Source organism: Sus scrofa, chromosome 17 (genome assembly GCF_054392235.1).
Source record: "Sus scrofa isolate SSC_HxYL_T2T_F1_AM1 chromosome 17, Sscrofa_HxYL_maternal_Yorkshire_Landrace_v2.0, whole genome shotgun sequence".
Lineage (NCBI taxonomy): Eukaryota > Metazoa > Chordata > Mammalia > Artiodactyla > Suidae > Sus > Sus scrofa.
The window spans coordinates 54,703,103-54,723,875 of NC_139399.1; the positions used below are offsets into that span (position 1 = coordinate 54,703,103).

The following is a 20,773-nucleotide window of genomic DNA, read 5'->3' on the forward strand; positions in this document are numbered from 1 at the left end:
CTCCACCTCACTTTCCTGAAAACCCTGCTCTTCCTGAGCCTATAGTCTTTCGCTTTCTTAGGACCTGCTTCCCTCCATTCGTTCTCCTTTTCCTTTCTCTCTCTCTAAGCTCAGCCATGCATTAGATACAATTTGCTAGGATGATGGCACCTGTCATTTGAGGTGTTTGGGAGGAAGGTTTCAGGATATTTAGTCCGTCGTATTGGCTGAAATGGCCCGTGTTCCAATCCACTCGCTTTGTATCCCTTGAGTTCCCCTCCATGAAAGATGGAGAGATCACTCTACCTCCTGTTCTTCCCTCCACCTCTCTACAGTCATATGAGATAGACGCTGTTATTGTCTTCCTTTTACAAATGAGATACCAGAATTCAGAGAGGTTAAGTGATTTGCCTGAGGTCACAGAGCAGATTCCTAGGGCAATAGGCAAAGCCTGTACTGGTTACCTGGACCAGCCACAAACTTTTCTGATTTCAGAATTTTCTCTCAGGTTCATCTGATTTCAACACCCATACTTAAAAGGTGCAACACGGAGTTCCCGTCGTGGCGCAGCGGAAGTGAATCCGACTAGGAACCATGAGGTTTCGGGTTCAATCCCTGGCCTCGCTCAGTGGGTCAAGGATCTGGCGTTGCCGTGAGCTGTGGCGTAGGCTGGCAGCAACAGCTCCAATTAGACCCCTAGCCTGGGAACTTCCATATGCCGCCAGTGCGGCCCTAAAATAAAAGGACAAAAGACAACAACAAAAAAGGTGCAACAGTAATGTATGTATTCTCTCCACTCTCTCTAAAGGCTGCTGCTTCTCCTGACTTCCTTGTTTCTGTCATTACTGTCATTTCCCCTGAGACTAGGGAAAGGTAGGTAGGTCTATATCCTGATTTTGGCTGCAGGACTTATAAGCTATAAATGACCCTTGGCAAGTGACTCTGCCCCTCTTTGCCTCCATATCTTTTTCTATTAAATGGAATATAATTAACTATGACAAGATGTTTTGCAGGAAAAACGAGACAGCCTATGTGAAAGTTTCCATGTATCGCAAATATCAGATATTATTATTTCAGACTCAAATATTTGCTCATATAATAAAGCAAACCAGCAATGTGGGTTTAGGCCTCTCAGCATAAATGACTTCTTTTTCAGAACAATCTTAGAGTTTGTTAATCCCTTTTTTCTTAAAGTAGCATTAAAAAAAAACCCATGGTTACTGTTTATTAAAGAAAGCTCAGAGCTCCTGTTATGGCTCAGTAGTTAACGAACCCAACTAGCATCCATTTGGACACAGGTTCAATCCCTGACCTCACTCAGTGGGTTAAGGATCTGGTGTTGCCGAGAGCTGTGGTGTGGGTCACAGATGCAGCTCAGATCTGGCGTTGCTGTGGCTGTGGTGTAGGCCGGTGGCTACAGCTCCAGTTCGACCCCTAGCCTGGAAACTGCATATGCCGTGGATGCATCCCTAAAAGACAAAAAGACCAAAAAAAAAGAAAAAGAAAAGAAAAGAGCTCTAGTTTGGGGGAGGAGTATTTTGCAGACGCAGAGGGAAATCTCAAGTCCTCAAAAGAGCCAGGTGGCTGTTTAAATGGCCCCAGTGTCCTGGCCCCCCTTGATGCTTTCCTGTTTGTACTCAGTATTCATGTCAATCATTTCCACCTGTTGTTTCATTTGTAGTTAGTAAATCCTGAAGCCGAAAAGGAAGTTGAGGGGTGAGGTGAGTCTGAAATGCATTGTCTGGCTTACTGCACCCTATCGTAGAGGTCCGTTTTCTTGTTTCCTCCCCTCAGTTGACTGTGGCTCAGTGAGTACAGGGATCTTGTTGCTTTTATCGTTATGCTGTCAGGAACTAATGTATTAGGTCTCCCGCAAATGTTTATAAATGAATGAATGTTGGCAGTGTTCTTCTGCCTTCTGCAGACTGCAAGGTAGCCCATGATCCCCACTGTCAACAACAGGCAATGTCCATCCACGCTGTTGTGGTTCCCCTAAAGCAAGAGTTCTTCAGCTTGGCCTCTGGACTTGTTTTGGATCCAGAAGTGGCCTTCAAGCACTCCCACAGACCCCTTGAAATAGGATTCATTTGAAGATGGACATTTATCTGAAGAATAAGATCTTAGCTTTCATCACATCCTTAGAGGGATATATGACCCAAAACAGATAGGAATCACTGACGAACAGTGAAAAGCTTTTCAATGGTGTCCAGTACTCTAGCCAGCTTCGTTTCCTGCACACATAGTATCAGTTTGTACCTCGCTCCCACTTGATAAATAAACCGTGTATAACCCAGAAATGTTAGCACCTTAGGATCAGGTGAGATTAGCGTGACCCCTTGTGTCATGCCCTGTAAAGTCCAAAGTTTCCCCGAGATTGTGTAGATTCCTTAGAGGTGAAGGTGTGCCTTGTATATTCACCTGGTCATCCCTGCCTCCTCTTTCCTTGTCTCTACCTGTCTCCTCAGAATTGAAACTCAGTCCTGGAGTTCCTGTTGTGGCTCGGTGGTAACAAACCTGACTAGTAACCATGAGGATGTGGGTTTGATCCCTGGCCTCACTCAGTGGGTTAAGGATCTGGCATTGCCATGAGCTGAGGTGCAGCTCTAAATAGCAAACAAAAAAAGAAGAAACAAACTCAGTCCCTTTCCGGTTTCCATTAAGAACAAAGAATACACTCACAAAGAGGTTTGTAAGTGTTGTCAGCTTTGCTGATAATTTGGGAGTCCCAGAAAGAGGTCACATGGCAGAAAATCTAGACCTCTGCCATTTTCTTGGCTCCTGCCTCCTTCCTCCTCTGTTCCTCACAGACTTTCCTTGGATTTTCAGTTCACCTTTCATTATTGTGCGGAGCTGCTTGGCAACCTTCAGCTTTTATTTCTTTATTTTTTGCTTGGCTGAACCCAAAAAGATGATCAGTGGCCAAAAGGGCCTTCCATTTGACAGGAGCCTTTCTGTCTCTATTTTTTTGGCAGTGCTGAGACATGCAAACGTTCCTGGGCCAGGGGTAGAACCCATGCCAGTGCAGTGATCTGAGCCATAGCAGTGACAATACCAGATCCTTAACCCACTGAGCCACCAGAGAACTCCAAGCCTTTCTCTGTAAGAAGGCAAATGCGGTTATCAAGACTTTTTTTCTTTTTGTATCTATATTTCAACATCTTCACAAATTTCTTATTAAGACTCACTTTCACCTCGCTGTGCGTGTAGGCCCTTGCATTGGGGGTAGGACCTATGCGCACACTGAAGATCTTGTGCTTACAAAGAACAGAAGAGGAGGAACATGTTGAGGGGGGGATCTACTAAACTGCTCTCCCTCCCTGTTCCATGAACTGAGGTTTTTCCTCTAAGTTCCTACAACATTATTTTCTACATCTTCTTTTTAAAAATAGTAATTTATTTATTTATTTATTTATTTTTTGCTTTTTAGGGCCACACCCGAGGCATGCAGAAGTTCCCAGGCTAGGGGTCGATTCAGAGCTACAGCTGCTGGCCTACACCACGGCCACAGCAATGCCAGATCCGAGCCACATCTGCAACCTATACCACTGCTCACGGCAGAGCCAGATCCCTGACACACTGAGCGAGGCCAGGGATCAAACCCACATCCTCACTGATGCTAGCCAGGTTCCTTTCTGCTGTGCCACAATAGGAACTCCCTTAATATATTTATTTTTGAAGCGTATAATGCTAATAAGCATTTTATAAAAATGAGAACAACATGAAAGTAGACCATTTAGTTACTGAAATCTGTAATCCTGCTGAACAGAAATAGACTATTAACAATTTCGTATACTATATATGTTTTTAGAGATTTAAATGCATGTAATAATAGCAACAACAGAGTGATTACAAGCCAGGTGCTGTGCATTGCCTAATTAAATTCTCACAGTGTCTCTGAGATGGGACCCCTGTTTACCAAAAAGTAAACTTGAGGCTTATAGCTAATTGGTGACTTGCCCAAATGTATTTCCAATATTTGCGACCATCAGCAATCTGTAATAAACAAAGACGTATTTAGCTATGTGTTCTTGTTTGACTATCTCCACAACTAGAATTGCTTGGTCAGAAGGTGTGCGCATGGAGACTTTGGTTCATTTGGAGAAAGGTAGTTAGCACGGCAGTCATGCACCCCAGTGTTTACATTCTAACTGTGACTTGCTGGCTGCTCGCTAGACTTAACTTGTGCCTCGGTTTGCTCTTCCATTAAATGGGGCTGATAACAGAAACCGCCTGTGGCTGTGAGGATTGCATGAGATGATGCTGGAATGTCTCTGGCTGGTCTCCAACATAGGAAGAGCAGTGTGTTAGACAGATCAGTCCCCGCTCTTACAAAGCTGGCCTTTTAATGTGGGAGCGGGGAGGGAGCAGTGAAAGACTGGCCGTAAACAAATTAATGTACAAGGAAAAGCAGTGCTCTGCCAACAGAGCCGTGTGAGGGAGTTCCCATAGTGGCTCAGTGGTAACGAATCTGACGGGTATCCATGAAGTTGCCGGTTCGATCCCTGGCTTCACCCAGTGGGTTAAGGATCTGGCGTTGCCATGAGCTGTGGTGTAGGTCACAGATGTGGCCCGTGTGATAGGTAGATGGCTGTTGCCCTAGGTTGGGTAGGTTGGGGAAGTCCTCAAGAGGTAACATTTTAGATAAGCTCTGAATGAGGAGGGTATTTTTTAAATTCCTAGGAGTAAAATCAGGGGATCAGAATTGTATGCATTTCAGTTTGGAGTCATATATTGACCAATACTGACAAATTGACCTGTAAAACATTTCTAAAATAATTTACATTCCTTCTGTGTATAGACATGTTTCTTTCCTTCACCCTCACCAGTACTTTTCTTCTGATTTTAAAAAGTGGTATTAACTTAGAGACCTTTCTGTTTGTCTGCTTTTTTTTTTTTTCTTTATTTTTGGCCCACCCCACATGTGGCATTTGGAGTTCCCAGGCCAGGGATCAGATCTGAGCTGCAGTAGTGACCTAAGCCAAAGCTACAGCAATGCTGGATCCTTAACCCATTGTGCTGGGCTGGGGATCAAACCCCTGTCTCAGTGCTTCCAAGATGCTGCTGATCCCTTTGCACCGCAGCAGGAGCTCCTCTGTTTGTCTTCTGATGAGCTTTGTAGGCAGGGGAGAAAGCCAAGAAAACAAGTTAGTCCCTTTGAGGAATCTGTCTGTTCCCTCTCCCTAAATTAATTGTCCAGCATCACCGTGCGTACTCGAAACCTTTCTTCTCACTTACTGCCCTTTTCTCTTTGCCACTTCCTTCCTGCGTTGTGTGATACAACTGGAAACCGCCAACATTTTAGCCAGTGTACATGTCGATTAACTACCGATTTTCCCCTTCAGAATTAGGCAGTGCCTGGCTCAGGGGAGACGGCTGATCAGCACTGCTTTTGCTATAAAAACAAGGCGGCTTTTAGAGTTAAGCTGCTTTTGCCAAAGAAATTTGTTGGCAAGAGTATAACACCTTCTGTGAGTTAAAACTACGCAGAAGGCTCTGCACATCTTGTTGCAGTATAACCTGTGTGGTAAACAGCTGGGGAGGGGGCTTGCAGAGCTCCAGACCCTGTGACTGCTTCTCTCCCAGAATTGGGGGGCGGGGGGGGGAGCAGATGTAATAAGATCTCTTTTGTTTGTTTGCATGTATGATGACATACTCTTTGTGGATCTGTTCTGTAAAGCCTTTTATCCTCCTACATAAACTGTATCGTAAGAAACGTTCTCTTTGCAGATCTTGAGCTTTGGCCCTGCATCATTACAATGATATAGCACAAGTTAAATTACAGACCTCATTCCAGTAATGTTTTTATTTCTGTTGTACTTTTTATAGCATACACATGTATTAGAAATCCATGTCTGATTCAGGCCTTAAAGAAAATAATACTATGCAGCTTAAACACAGACAAACGGATTAAAAGTCACTTGTTCTTAAAAATGTGATTTCTTTTTATAATCTATTTAAACTCTGCAACTTCTCTAAAACATCCCGAGGGCACCATGTGTTAGGGAGGGGGCCTGGGGGTGGCGTGGGGGAGAGAATGTGTTCGTGAAATTGTCCAGGAGCAAAGCATGGCTCACTTGAAGCCCAGAGATTTGTCATCCAAATATGTACAGATTGCCGGTGCTATAAATAGTTTGAACTCAAGTAAACAGCTTCTTCTCCCGAGCTGCCGCTTGGTCATTGTTCAGATGCCAGAACAGCCCAGCCCGGGGAACAGCATCTCACACCCCATGATTGTGCCCTACGCCTAGGCTGCCGTCAGCAGCCCAGGTGCCCGGGGCTGGAGAGGACAAGATGAGTGGGGTGGGGGTGGGGGAGCAGATTCTCAGGCCCTTCAGCTCCCACCTTTGTCTCCCACCCCCACCCCAACCCAGCCCCAGCCCCTCCTACAGTTTCACAGACCTGCCTCTGTGGCAGAGGAGCCCAGCCCTAAGACTCCCGGCAACTCCAAAAAGCCCCAGGGCCACCTGGCCGCTGAGCAAAGTAGGTTTAGGAGACACAGGCATCCTCTTTTCAGGGCGGAAGCACCCACCCTAAGGCCTTTCTTTTGGAGCCAAGAAGAGCGGCTCGGTGGTCAGAACTGCGACGGGCTGCCCGTGACCGTGCCAGCAGCTGCTCCCCCGGGTGCCAGGCGGGCGGGCGGGCTGCTGACATTTTCCGCAGCCCTGTTGAAGACGCAAGCAAAATGCTGACATTAGAGCAGCTGAGGACTTATTACTGTATTTCCTTCGGAAAAAAAATAAGTCCCTCAAAATTTCTGCTTCAGCCGCCTTCACCTATGGTGACTCTTCTGTCAAATGCTCATGAGGAGGCTATGAAGACCTTGACATTGGGTCATGGACGGAGAATAGAGATGCTGGCAGGTACTGGATTAGGATCAGGGAACCGGGATTCTTGGCAAGCTCCCCAACCTTTCTAAGCCTTTCTAAGCTGCCTCTCCTGTTTCGGGGAGTTGAGAAAATGGATGTAACAGGAATTTCTGGGCTGGACCAAGCCAGTGGACTGTAAAGGAGAGGTAGGAAGGTGGAAGAGTTCCAAAGCCTGGCCTTCTACTCTGGCCTCAAGCAAATGACTAATGCCTCTCAGCCTCCATTTTTTTTTTTTTTTTTTTTTTTTCCTTTTTGGCCACACTCGTGGCATGAGGAAGCTCCTGGGCCACAGCAGTGACAATGTCATATCCTTAACCTGCTGAGCCACAGGGAACTCCTCAGCCTCAATCATTTTATGTGTAAAATGGGACTATAAATACCTGCCTTGTAGGAGTGTTGTGAAGATTAGAAACAACATAGATAAAGCTCTGACAAATGGTAGGTAATAGTTAAATGGCAATAATAATTGTTCTTACATTTCATGTGGAGATACCCTAGGTGGTTTAGGATTCTTCACCTGGAGAAACAGATTCAGCTTGTTCCTGTCAGGATTACCAAAGCCCTGCTAAATGCTCAGGGCAATAACTGATAAAAATAGATAACATTTAAAAAAAAAATCAATCATGAAATGCTTTCAAAAAAAAGAAAATCTATAGAGTTCTCTTGTGGCACAGTGGGTTGAAGATCCAGCATTGGCACTGCAGCAGTTCAGGTCACTGCTGTGGCATGGGTTCAATCCCTGGCCCAGGAACTTCCGCATGCCCCGGGGTGGCCAAAAAAAAAAAAAAAAAAAAAGAAAACCACCTGCAGGTCTCCTGCTTACCCTTCACCTGTGGCAACCATTTAATTTTTTCTGCTTTTAGCTCTTCTGGTGATCATCTCCATTTCTCAGTAAAGTCACTCTTTTACCTTTTGAGAACATTAATTTTGTTTTTGTCAAAACGGTTCATGCCTGTAAGTTTGCTGTGTTCTTTTTAAGGTCAAATATCATTATAAACTTAGATGAGAAAACAGCGATCCCCCCCTTCTTTCTCTTCCCTCCTTCCTGCTCCCAAGAGCAGATGCTTTTGATCCTTTCAGCTGTTTGTTCTGGTATCTACCTCTATATATCTCAGTAATGTGCTTATACAGCCCTCTCTATATATAATTTGGTACTTTTTTATTATTGAAATTATCAAACATACAATACTAGAGAGAATAGCATAATGAATCATCATGTTTCGTCCAGTACCCAACTTCAGGAATCATGACCAGTTTTGTTTCACATGTGCTTGTGGCCATTTCCCCCGCTCATAGATACTTTGGGGACAAATTCGAGATGTTTCATCAGTATCTCCTTCAGCATGTATCTCTAAGAGATAAGGACCCTTTTTTTTTTTTTAAACATAACTATACTACCAATATCACAACAAAATAATCTTTTATTACTAGCAAATATCTCTGATTAACTCAAAATATTTATTTTTCAAATCGGATCCATATAAGGACCACACACAACCTACTGCTCTTTGTCAAGTTGAGGCACTTCCTGTTGACCTCCTAGGATAACACATGAGGCCTCAGCCTTTTCACAGACACCACTGCTCTGCTCACACTCTTTTCTCCCTTAACCCTTTTCTCCCAGCAGCAGAGGTTTTTGGTTAACGCCACATTCAGCGGTTTTCAGGGTTATGGCACTGCAAATATTGTTTACCACTGAGCCAGTAGTGTTCTAATTACTTTTCCCTTCCGCCTGTCTCCCTGGACTTCATAACAGCTTCTGCTTTAATGTGCTCAGTTTTCCTTGTTCCGTCGTGTGGAAGCTTTCCACACTTTCCCGTGGACTTTCAGCACAGTTTTGGGCAGGCCTGTCAAGGAGTCCTGGAGTTGCCACACTCCAGCTAGACTCAGACCGGCCTCCCTGGCCTGGCAAGTCAGCAGAGGTCCTGAGCTACCCTCGTCGTCTTGTCGTCATCATCATCCTTGACGTCCCTTCCCTCCACCTCTCTTGGTAGATCTTTGCTTTACAAAAATCTTACTTTTTACTTTAAGCCCTTGTTTAGGTGAATTTCTCCTCCAGATATTCACTGAGAAAACAATCCAGGAGTGATAAATTGTTCTGGGTCCTTGCAGTTCTGGAAATGTCTTTATCTTCCCTGAGTGTAAATTCTAGGTCCCAAATCATTTTCTTTTAGAACTTTCCCCTTGCAAAGCATTGCTTCTTTGTCTTCAGGCATCCAGCGTGGCTGACAAGTACCAGCCTGATTCTTTTCTTTTGAAAGAATCTGTTTGTCTGTAGAAACTTGTAGCTTTTATTTTCCTTTTGGATGCTGAAAGTCAGGACACTATCTGGGTGTGGTCTTTTTTTCTTCCTTTCAGGGCTTATTAAGCTTTTCCTTTGAAGAGGCAGTCTTCCTTTGGCCCTGGGAACTTATCCTCATGATTTCTTAGATAACTTCCTATTATACGTTCCTTTCTATTTTTTTCCCCTGGAATTCCAACTTAGTCTGACATTGAACTTCCTGGATTGTTGTTCTATATCAAGATCCTTTTTTGTTCTGTGACTGTTTTTTCCCTATATTTTGAAAGACTTCATATTTTCCAGTCCTTCTCCTGAATTAGCTTTAGTATTCATACTGTTAATTCCTAAGAACCCAGTTTTGTCAGCGTATTTTATGTTTCACAGGCATTTCTTTTTAAAAGGCTTTCATTTGTCTGAATCTTTTTTTCCTATGATGGAATCTGTTTTCTCTTTCAGTCTCTGTCATGCTGTTGGTTTTCCTCAAGTGCCCTGTGATGCTTTTTTCTTGTTGCTATTTGTAATCAATAATAGAAGCCTCCTTTAGAAGCCAGGCCTTGATTTCCTCTAGAATTGGTTGTCTGTTTGCCCCATAAACCTTAGCCCCACCTAGGAAGCTGCTGGAAGCTCTCTGTACCATGCTGAAGGGTTTAGGCACCTGAGACTGAGGGTCCTTCCAAGGTTAAAATAAGGATGCCCATTCTCTTACTGGAAGCCCTGGCTCACCCCAGGCAGATGAGTCAGCTTATTTGGAGAGCCCTCCTGTCCTCCTGGGGTCCTGCATAGATTCCTGACCCTCACTGTGCTGCAGGTGTGTAGTGGGCAGCTGACTGGCACAGGGCCTTCAGGGGGTCCCCTTATCTCCAGCCCTCTTCCTAAATCCTCTTGACGCGTGTTGTCTTCAGACTCAGAACCTCCCTGGGCTTCCACGTTTCCAGTGGTGCTTCCTGTCCCTGGGCTCTGGACTCCATCTTCTGTCATTATGCTTCTGTGAACTGTTTCTGTCTTTTAGAAATTATTTGGAATGAAATCTTTTGTTTTCTAATGATCCTGCCCAACGAGAGGGAAGGCCCAATTCATGGTTTAGAAGATGATAGTTTTTAAGTTTGAAAAAAAATTGCTTTACCCTAAGCCTGGACTATTTGGGGTCACATGTGCACATTTAGAAAATAGTTGTTGAGGGCATTCCCGTCATGGCTCAGCAGTTAACGAACCCAACTTGCATCCATGAGGACATGGGTTTGATCCCTGGCCTCGATCAGTGGGTTAAGGATCCAGCATTGCCGTGAGCTTGGTGTAGGTCGCAGATGCTGCTCAGATCCCAAGTTGCTGTGGCTGTGGCGTAGCCCAGAGGCTACAACTCCAGTTAGACCCCTAGCCTGGGAACCTCCATATGCCGTGGGTGGGTCCCTAAAAGGACAAAAACAGGCAGGCAGGCAGAAAGAGAAAAAGAAAGGAAGGAAGAAAGAAGAAAGGAAAATATTTCTTAGGTTCCCGTTGTGGTGCAGCAGAAACAATTTGACTAATGCCCATGAGGATGTGAGTTTGATCCCTGGCCTCACTCAGTGGGTTAAGGATCTGGCATTGTCGTGAGCTGTGGTGTAGGTCGAAGACTCGGCTTGGATCTGGCGTTACTGTGGCCGCGGTGTAGGCTAGCAGCTGTAGCTACGATTCGACCTCTAGCCTGGGAATCTCCATATGCTGCGCGGGTGTGGCCTTATAAAGACAAAAAAGACAAAAAAAAAAAAAAAAAAGGAACCAGAGTTGCTTCGGCTCTGGTGTAGGCTGGCAGCTGCAGCTCTGATTGAAGCCCTAGCCTGGGAACCTCCACATGCCGCCAGTGCAGCCCTAAAAGAAAAAGAATTTGTTAAATGTCCCGCCCTGTTCCATTGAACTGGGAACACATGTTGTTGACCTCATGGAGCTTACGGTACATGTAACAGGTATGTAAAAGCACGTCTGTTAAGGGTTATGAGAGGCGAGATAGAGGGTGCAGGGTGCCGGGGGACCCCTACACCTGGGGAGCTCACCTGGCTCAGAGAAAAGGCCTCTGGAAGGAAGTGAGGTCTGCGGCTGAGAGGAGTGAACAAAGCAAGATGGAGGGGCCTTGTTTCAAAGTGCAGTGTCAGAGAGAGCCTCACACCCATGGAAGGATGGTCTGCTGACTCTTAGAGCACCAGGCTGTGTGCAGCCTCAGGAAATCCTCAGCCTTCCAGGGCCTGGCAGTGCCCATCTCAAAAGCGAGGAGACCACATCCTCTTTTCAGCTGTAAAAATCAACAAGTCTGAGATTGTCTAAAATTACGCCAAGAAAAGAGAGCCGTCTCTCCCATAATGGCCCCGTCTGAAACCCAGCTCTTGCTGGAGTTCCCCTTGTGGCTCAGCGGGTTGAGGACCCAGCATTATCTCTGTGAGGATGCAGATTTGATCTCTGGCCCTGCTTGGTGGGTTAATGATCCATCGTTGCCACAAGCTGCAGTGAAGGTCACAGACACAGCTCAGATCCGGTGTTGCCGTGGCTGTTGGTGTAGGCAGAGTGGGTTAATGATCGGGTGTTGCTGTGATGAGACCACTAGTCCAGGAACTTCCATATGCCGCAGGTGTGGCCCTAAAACAATAACAACAACAAAAGGTGAAACTCCTCTCTTGCTCATGCAAAGCAGGCCTTAAAAAAGGCTGAAAAAGGATTTCCCTTTGTGGCGCAGTGGAAACTAATCTGGCTAGTATCCCTGAGGATGTGGGTTCAATCCCTGGCCTCGCTCAGTGGATTGGGGATCTGGTGTTGCCATGAGCTATGGTGTACATCTCAGACGCAGTTCGGATCCCATGTTGCTATGGCTGTGGTGTCGGCTGGCAGCTGTAGCTCCGATTCAACCTCTAGCCTCGGAGCTTCCATATGCCACGAGCGTGGCCCTAAAAAGCAAAAAAAAAAAAAAAAAAAAAAAAAAAGGCTGAAAAGCCCGAGGGGGTGGGGGCAGCGTGGTATCCTGTGAGCATCCATCTTCCAGGTACATTCTTCCTGGGATCAGGCTTCCCTTCCCCTGCCCGTGGAGAGCTGGCATACCACGTCCGTAGCAGTCCAGGGGGCCAGGAGGTGGAGCCTCAGAGCATCAAACCCTATAGAGAAAGCAGCCAACTCCAAAACTCCTCCCCCCAATGTTTACCAAACATTTGTCATCCTTTTTGAGGATAGAATCCCTCTCCCCCACCTCCCCAATGACTTAAGTTTCTGATTTCAGCCATCATTTTGAATGCAGGTGTGGTTCTTTCTGTGTCCACACCTCAGGAGGATAATAGGTTATTTCTGGTGGTAGAATGATGGGAGTCCTTCCTCCTTGTTTTTCTGTTCTTTTCTATTGCTCCACAATAAGCAAGTATGATTCTAATTGGGAAGGGAAAAAAATCTGCTTTGATTAAGTCGCAGTCCATATGTTTCTCCTTTAGTTAGAGCTAGAAAAAAACAGGGACCTTCCAGCTGTGTGGCAGGGGAACTAAGTAGGGTTTGAAATAGCATGACAGCTGAAGCCTGCTTTTGATAGCGTAAAAAGTTAATTGCATTTTACAGCAGGTGTTGGACTGGAAGGTGGGTTGTGGTGGCCAGAATTTATTCCCTCATACACTCCTTTCAGTAGCTCTCCAGCAGTTAGCAGCTGAACGAAGTACTCAGGTGTTGTGTCTGGAATGTACTCTTGTGTCAGGTGGAGATAGTATACCCAACTTGTTGGGATTAAATGAGATAATTTATATAGAACAGTTAGAATATTGCTTGGCATGTGATAATATTCAGTACAAGTTTTTGTTATAGATTTTTTTATTTTAATAAATCTTTCATAATATGTACAAAATGCTCATAAATTAGACATAGAGCTTTTACTTAGGAAGCTCAAATTCTAGCAGCAAAATAAGAGCTGCTCCAAAATAAATATACCTCGAAGGAGAAAAGGATAAGTTTCTTAAGAGAGAAGATGCTAGGGAAATTCAGAGTAGGAGAGCCTTTCCAGACTGGAGTTGAGGGGGAGGGAATTAAAGGCAGGCCTTGTTGCCAAGGGGCTGTCTGAGCCCTTCAGACCAGCTCTGCGCTTCTGAAGCCACCACAGTTGCCTTTATCATCAAATGGAACCGGTCCTGCTGGCTGTGAGGAACGGCCAGGTTTCCTGCAGGGTAGCATTTAAAAAGCAGTAAAGGGAGTTCCCGTTGTGGTTCAGTGCTAACCAACTTGACTAGTATCCATGAAGACTCGGGTTTGATCCCTGGCCCCACTCAGTGGGTTAAGGATCTGGCATTGCCTTGAGCTGTGGTGTAGGTCGCAGACACAACTCAGATCAGGTGTGGCTGTGGCTGTGGTATAGGCTGGCAGCTGCAGCTCTGACTGGACCCCTAGCCTGAGAACCTACATATGCACAAGTGCGGCCTTAAAAAAAATAAAAGGCAGTAGAATAAGTGACTGAGGAGGACAGGCCTGGTCCCAGACAGCCCCAGCTCAGAGCACAGGCCTCCTCAGTTACCCCAGGGGCCCTCTGAGCAGGCAGTTCAGCCTCTGCACATGGGTTTCCACAACTAAAGGGTGAGAATGTGAGTAACACTTCCTGTAGCAGATTCACGTAGGGATGACGTACAGTGGCGTTTACAGCACAGAGCGTGGCCCTGTCTCACAGAGTGTATCATCCACCGTGGTCAGAGAGGACAGAGTGAGTGTGCTGGTGCTGTCAGAGTTTCCTCTTGGTGGCTTCTGTCACAGATGGACCACAGATGCAGGGCAAGAGTTATAATCTTAAGAAAGCACTATCTTTGTTTTTAAGAATGGGCTCCTTACTAGTACTTTTGTTCAGAAAACAAAATGTGTTTCAGAGCGCTGAGGGTGATGTCAGTAAACTGACCTGTCAAGAGCCAGGCTGCATTTCCTGACGCCCACTCCCTTCTAGAATAAAGGCTAAAGGCGCAGCCACACAACACCCCGCCCCCAGGCCTCCACGCTGAGAACCGGCCTGACTGGGCTCCAGGACTTTGTTCCTTACTCACCCTGACCTCAGAAACACCAGCCCTTCTTTTGGCTTCCCGACATTCTTGACCTTACTCATTTGCTGTCACTTCATCCCCTGAGTCAGAATTTTTAAAAATAATGTCTTTAAGACGTGCCAGCTGGTTTTTGCAAGTTTTGGGTTTTTTTTGTTTTTTTCTTTGCTTTTTTTTAGGGCCACACCCGAGGCATATGGAGGTTCCCAGGCTAGGAGTTGAATGGGAGCTACAGCTGCCAGCTACACCCCAGCCACAGCAACTTGGGATCTGAGCCGCGCCTGCGACCTACACCACAGCTCACGGCAACGCCGGATCCTTAACCCACTGAACAAGGCCAGGGGTTGAACCCACAACCTCATGGTTCCTAGTAGGATTCATTTCCACTGTGCCACGACAGGAACTCCTTTTCCAAGTATTTTTGAATTTGTAGTATGTGAGGCACTTGAGCCACACAAGAACCTTGGGGGGTGAATGCTGTTATTGTTCTTATTTTATACTGGGGAACCAGGCCGAAGCAGTTAACTTGCCCAAGGTCCTATGCAGGTAGAAGGTACAGCGACAGGAAGGGACAGGCCTCTCCAGGCTCTTGCCTGCTGCTCTCTCTCTCTCTCTGTGGCTGACCAGGCTGGTGGTCTTCTTTTTTTTTTTTTTTTTTTTGTCTTTTTAGGGCTGTTCCCACGGCATATGGAGGTTCCCGGGCTAGGGGTTTAATCAGAGCTATAGCTGCCGGCCTATACCACAGCCACAGCAACGCCAGATCTGAGCTGCACCTGCGACCTACACCACAGCTCACGACAACACCAGATCCTTAACCCACTGAGCGAGGCCAGGGATCGAACCCACAACCTCCTGGTTCCTAGTTGGATTTGTCTCCGATGTGCCACAACGGGAAGTCCTGGTGTTCTTTTAATTTCACTACAGTCCCTCAGCAACTTGCAGAAAAGCCTTCAAGTGGTGGACTCCCTCTTGGGATCTGGCCTGTTTGCTTGGACGTTTTCTGATTAACCTCAGCGTTTTCTGAGAACTAATTAAAATTCTTGTTAAGTCACAAACTACCAGGGCCTCCCCCGCATCTGTAAATAGCTTCTTTCCCAATAGAGCTCTTGGTCCCAGGCAGCTTTGAGGTCAATCAGCTCTGCCTCTTGTGGGGGGAGGGGCGATTGAAACCCCGACTTGCCTCAGGCCACACCGAGTTTTGGTAGAAAAGCAGGTTAGCGTGCTCTTACCTAGTGGCCAGAAGTGATTCCTGCAGGCAGTAGACTGCCTGCCTTTGCCTGTCCCAGGCCTGGTGGAACCCAGGAAAACTCTCTCCCCAACTCCTTCCCCACTTGGTTTAAGAAGCTTAGCCTGCTTGTCAAAGTGGAGATCATCCCATTTAGAAATAAGGGTCGGGCTTGGGGGAGTAACCATTTTGAGAAGTAGCGCCAGCCATTGTGTGGCCCATGTGCTGGCCTAAGGAGGAGCGAAACAGACTCCGTGTCCAAGGCTGGCCCGTTCATCTTGAGCTCTGCGACCCTGGGCATGTCACTGAACTTCTCTTTGTCTCATTTTCCTATCCAGGAAAAGGAGATTAATACTGCAGTTCCTGGGAACCTCATTCTCCTCACATGAGAATCAGAGAAGCTTAGACACAACAGCAAGCACACTACCATCTATCATCACTCTAACGCCAAAGATTTTCAGTTCCCTCACCTGTGTTATTTCATTCTCACTGTCCTCAAATGGAGGCCCCGGTTTCCCATTTTGCAACTGAAAAAAAAAAAAAATTCAGAGAAGTCACAAGGATCCATATCTACATCTCTGGCTCCCAAGTTGATGGCTGTAATCACTGTGGTGTCACATTGCTTCCCGCTGTGCACAAAGCAGGGAGGCTTTATTTGTCTTTCCTATCAAGCACTCTGCAGATGCGAGGCACTAATTACTCTCTCTCACAGCCACTGTTCCACATCAGTCCCTTAGGACAGTTAAATTCTCTTGCTGCTGTATCTTATCTAGTAGTTTATGCTGCCTCTTGCCATGTCCCCCAGGACTTGTTCAGTGAATTCTTGGGGATTTTCTGCCTGAGAAACAGTTTAGTTCCACAGAAAGGGGGTCGAAGGAGCCCGAGCTGAGCCTGGCACCTTGAACTGTGACCTCCGACCCCTCAGGGCTCCTCCATCCCTTGACATGTATCAGCCAGCTTGTAGTAAAGTTCCTTATGTTGCGCTTGTTGATAAGCTTTTGTCTGTCACTGAATTTTAGAAGCGGAAGACACTCAAGCCTTCATGTTATTGATGGGGAAAGGGAGGTCCAGAGAGAGAGGTGGCTTGCTGGAGGCCATTCATTCAGTTAGGAGTGTGACCGGGACCAGAACCTAGTTCCCCTAGTGGCAGACCAGCGCTCCTTCTGAGCCTTTCTCGTGGGCGCCTGGCATCTCCCCAAGTGAGGGACAGTCTTATGCACGCTGTCCAGCATGCACCTGGGAAACGTTAGGGAGGAATCAACAACCTGGAAAATGGAGCAGGAGGAAAGAGATGGGGAGGGGTGGGGGGGCAGCTCTCCACCCTCGCTAGTGTATTAGACACCAAAGAAGTGAATTAGACCGCAGCACAGCAGACCCGATAAGCCCACAGTCAGCAGTGACTAAGAGGCAGAGGGATTTACACCGGCAGCGCTGGCCCAGGGAGCAGATAGGAAGCCTTTTGTCACTAAGGCTGCGGTGTTGAAAATGGAAGGAAGGATGTTAGGCACATGTGCCGGCCGGGATGCAGTTACAGCCCCCACGGCTCATTGTCCAAAGGAAATGGATCTCTCCTGCGGACAGAGAGGTGGAAACTGAGCAAGGGCGCTGAGTGGTTGACATCATCGGGCTGAGCATTGGGTTACAACAGATGGGGACTTACTTGGCCTGAGACGTGGGAAACACCCACTAAAACCTCGAAGTGCATTTCATTTAGGAGACACAGAGAGGGAGAGAGAGGGCACGAGAGATCCTGCCTGCACCCGCTGGCCGGTCAGCTCATCTGGCTCACTGTCAGGAGGGAAGCGTTTTGAATCCTGGCTTCTGAAATTCCACCTTCCCTCTGACTGAGGACCACTGGACTCTGAAGGAACTCTGCTTTTGTGAGTAGAACTTTCTTCTCTGCCGCCGCCCCCACCCCCAGGGAGAAGCACGCCTGGAAGCTGGGCTCTCTGGAGAGCTTGCTTTCCAGCCTGTTGGTCACAAAGGGTCTATTTTTATATTATATATTATTGCTCTGAAAATTATGACTTTGTCTGAAACTGCCTAGGGCTAAAGTCTGAACCTCAAAGCTCACAGATGGGCTCCAGTCAAATGCTGTTTTACTTTGTTACCCAAAGAACTTTGACAGAGTGTCTAGAGCTTTCAAAGTGGCTCCTTGCCCCAAATATAGGTGAGGAAGTAAATCCTCCCTTAGAAATTGGTGTTCGTAAAACCTTTATTTATATTTTTCATTACAAAGGCGGTACAATACGTTTTAAACATTCCAGAGGGGAATGTCTCTGAAAATGAAAATGTTCTTTAATTTCTCCCTCACAAATAGAACATTGATATTTTAAGTTTAAGATACAGATATGATCCGATTTCATGAAGTTACCTCATCGCTTATGCCCTGATGCTGCAGTGGCTTCGTGGGAAACTCCAAGATGGAAATCTTTAACTTGGGCTTTGTGATCTTTTTTATTGCTTCCTTTTCAAGATGTACTGTTTATTCCTAGAAAATAAACAGAACATGTAAGTACTTGGACATTTTATTCGTTCGGTTCTGTCTTCAGGATTTTAAACTGAGGGAGCCACTCTGTGCAGGGGCGGGGGGGGGGGCGTACCTGGGTAGGTGCCAAGCTGAGGGTTCTCAGGTGGCTTGAGACATAAGGCTTGCAGGTGCTGTGTGTGACCCACCTACCCTCCTAGCAGGTAAAAGTAGTTGGAAAAATCACAGAGAAGAAAGCCTTCAGATTAAAAAAAAAAAAAAAAAAGGAGTCACCGTATAATAGTCACCCAAGGAAACCCTGGGACTCTGGGCAAGTATTTCACTCTCTGGGCCACCATTTCCTCATTTGCACATAAATGAGGGGGTGAAACCCACTATGTAGTTGACCCTTGAATAATGCAGCTTAAACCTCCAGGATCCGCTGCCGTGTGGATTTTTCCCAGTAAGTATGAGCTGCAGAGCTGCGCGATCTGTGATTGCTCAAATCCGTGGACTCGAACCTGAGGGTACTGAGGGCTGACTGTGAAGTTCTCCTTGGATTTTCGACCCTGTGATCGTGGAGGATCAGTGTCCCTTACTCCTGTATTGTTCAAGGCTCAACCCTGTTTCCAAATTCAGCTTAAAATGAACCACCCAAACCTCTTTCCCCTTAGCGGAGCACCCTTAGGGCTTGTACAGTGCTCTTCGTTTTCAGTATCTCAGAGTGGGTAAAAGCTGGTGCCTCCGGGAGACTTAAAAGAGGACATAAAACAAGGCGAGAGTGAGCTCCTTCTGAGTTTAAAGTGTCGTCAGGTTTGGTGCGCCCGAAGGAGAAAGGCTCAGGGTGGGAGTGCGCGTGCGCACGGAGGTGGGCGGAGAGGAAGGAATTCACCGCCTGGAGCACCTGGTAAGGGCGGAGCCCGGGTTCGGCTCCTCTGTTCACCCAGCACCAGCCGCTCAGGGTCGTTGTTCCTTATCTCCGCTGACAGGGTAAATGCCACACTAGGTTCCTGAATTCTCCTGAACTCCTTCCTAGTGTTTCCTGAACTCCTTCCTGAGCTGTGCCTACACGATTATTGGCCTGACGTCAGTTTGTGGCTTCTAGTAGACAGCCTGCACCAACTGTTCTGTCACTGGACCTCAGTGCCGGCTAGAGAGCTTGGCACTTGAGTGCAGAGGAGACCCAGCATACTCGATTTTAATTTAGAGCTCCTTCTCCTCCCTCTCTTGGCAAAAGAGAAGAAGACGAGGGGAAAACCCCCTCCTTCCCCCGCACTTCACCTGGACGCAGCCTCCACTGCTGCGTGGAAGGGGCGGGCGGCCAAGGTACAAGGACAAGCAAAAGAAATTGTCAAGTCTTGGACTTTGAGTTTCCAAGCTTCCAGGTCTTGGCAATTTTAAGAGTTTTTTGGTTTCTTTGAGGCCATCAGAGACCCTAGCCCTCAGGAAGGTGCAGTATTTAAAACTGGTTGTTTGGATTAAGATTGTGGTTAACCGGAGGATTCTTAAAGCCCCTTGGCGTGTCTGAGCCTCTGTCCATCTGCCCGGCAGCTAAGCCCTTGGAAAGTGGACCGTTGCTGCCGGGTACCAGCCGGGGCATGGGCAGCAGGAGGGCCAAGGATTTCCAGACTTTAGCTGATTAAAAAAGTTGTCCTCTTTTCTAAGGTGGTTGTGAGGAGGTAATGCTCTGGAAGAAAGGTACCTGGTTGGGGGTTTTGTTTGTTTGAATTTGAATGCCTTCAGGCTGTGCTCTCCAGTGTTACTGTCTGTGCCATTTCCTTGTCCAGTCTGTCACATGCTCTAGTCTCCTGCCTGGCCCTTGGCCCCGGTGGGCACATGCGTTGGTGGCTCCTGGGCTGGCTGCTGTCCACAGTCCCTGTGACCTTGGGCATTCTAGGGTTCGATGCGAAGATGAGCTGTCTTGGACAGCTCACCTTCCCTCACAGACTGTGCTTCTCTTCTGAAAAGTTGGGGTGGGGAGGTGTCAGAACGATACCTACCGCAGAGGGGTGCCATGAGGATGAAGCAGGATAAAGCGCGTGATGCCCATAGTTGGTCCAAATATGTGCTCAGGATTAGTTGCCTTACGGTTTCCAGAAGGAGAACGTTAGCTGACGTACACAGGCGCCTGCCCCTTCATAGGATGGCAGCCCAAAGTCCTGTCTGACTTCAGTTTTGACACCCACCTTCCCTACTGGGTCCTGGAGCTGCCATGCTGGCTCTTTAAACCAAGCCTCACCCACTGAGGTGCGGAGGCCAAAAGCTGAAGCAGGTGCTGTTCTCCTGAGACCAGGGGTCTCTGGCCCAGCCACTTAAGGGAAAAACTGGTGGCAGGTGTTACTTTGTGACAAGGAGCTGAGCTCACCCAATTAACTGCCAAGTATTTTCACGAGGAGCCAGAAGTAATTCCTAAGTGGAGACAGATGTGGAAAATCTAAAGTTCTTGGAAACAAGTCGTTAATCACGACCCAGGGCTGAGCTCACCACCTCCTGGAAGTCTTTCAGAAATGCCTTATGAAAACTTTGAGTCCTGCTCTTTCAAAGGGGGGTTTCTTTGAAAGTTGCACTCAGCCGTCCACCTAAGCAATTCTGAATTGCAGATGAAAATGCATCCACTCTGACTGGAGGAAGCGAGCATTTCCTAACTTAAAAGAAGTCTCTAATCTTCCAAGAAATTGCCTTCAGCTTGGCTTTTCCCAACTGAATAATGGACCTTCACAGCATTAAAGAGATGAAGTATTCAGTTGCTGATGCGTTCTTATTATGTCCCAGGGACCTAGGTCAGTTGTTATGTTCAGTGCTTTATAGTTGTAGTCTTTGACATTCAGTAAACTGTGCTGAGGGCTCATGGGTACTGAGCATGAGGCTGGAGGAACAAGCTGATTAAGAGACAGCCTCTGATTTCATGCAGTTCTCAGCGCATCTCGGAGGACAGGCGGGTGAGTG

General features: G+C 46.9%; 1 protein-coding gene and 1 long non-coding RNA gene across 14 annotated transcripts in view; one reads left to right on the top strand and one right to left on the bottom strand.

Moving 5' to 3' along the window:
- The window catches only part of PKIG (cAMP-dependent protein kinase inhibitor gamma), a 119,218-nt gene that overhangs the window by 66,122 nt on the left and 32,323 nt on the right, over positions 1 to 20,773 (top strand). For 2 of the 8 annotated variants that reach the window (XM_085002859.1, NM_214371.1), the window contains 1 exon segment: positions 17,075 to 17,240. The exons of 3 other annotated variants lie outside the window; for them this stretch is intronic. The gene's annotated coding sequence lies outside the window, so the exon portion shown is untranslated. 8 annotated transcript variants of the gene reach the window in all.
- LOC106506688 (uncharacterized) lies at positions 8,247 to 20,112 on the bottom strand. Of its 6 annotated transcripts, none has more exons than XR_014832428.1 (5): positions 19,828 to 20,112; positions 17,964 to 18,086; positions 17,735 to 17,851; positions 15,831 to 15,887; positions 8,247 to 9,637 (listed from the first exon to the last, which is right to left on the bottom strand). It is a non-coding gene; the product is annotated as an uncharacterized LOC106506688 (long non-coding RNA). The 6 variants fall into 6 exon arrangements; XR_014832425.1 differs by having other exon boundaries at positions 8,247 to 10,128; XR_014832427.1 differs by lacking the exon at positions 17,964 to 18,086 and having other exon boundaries at positions 8,247 to 10,128.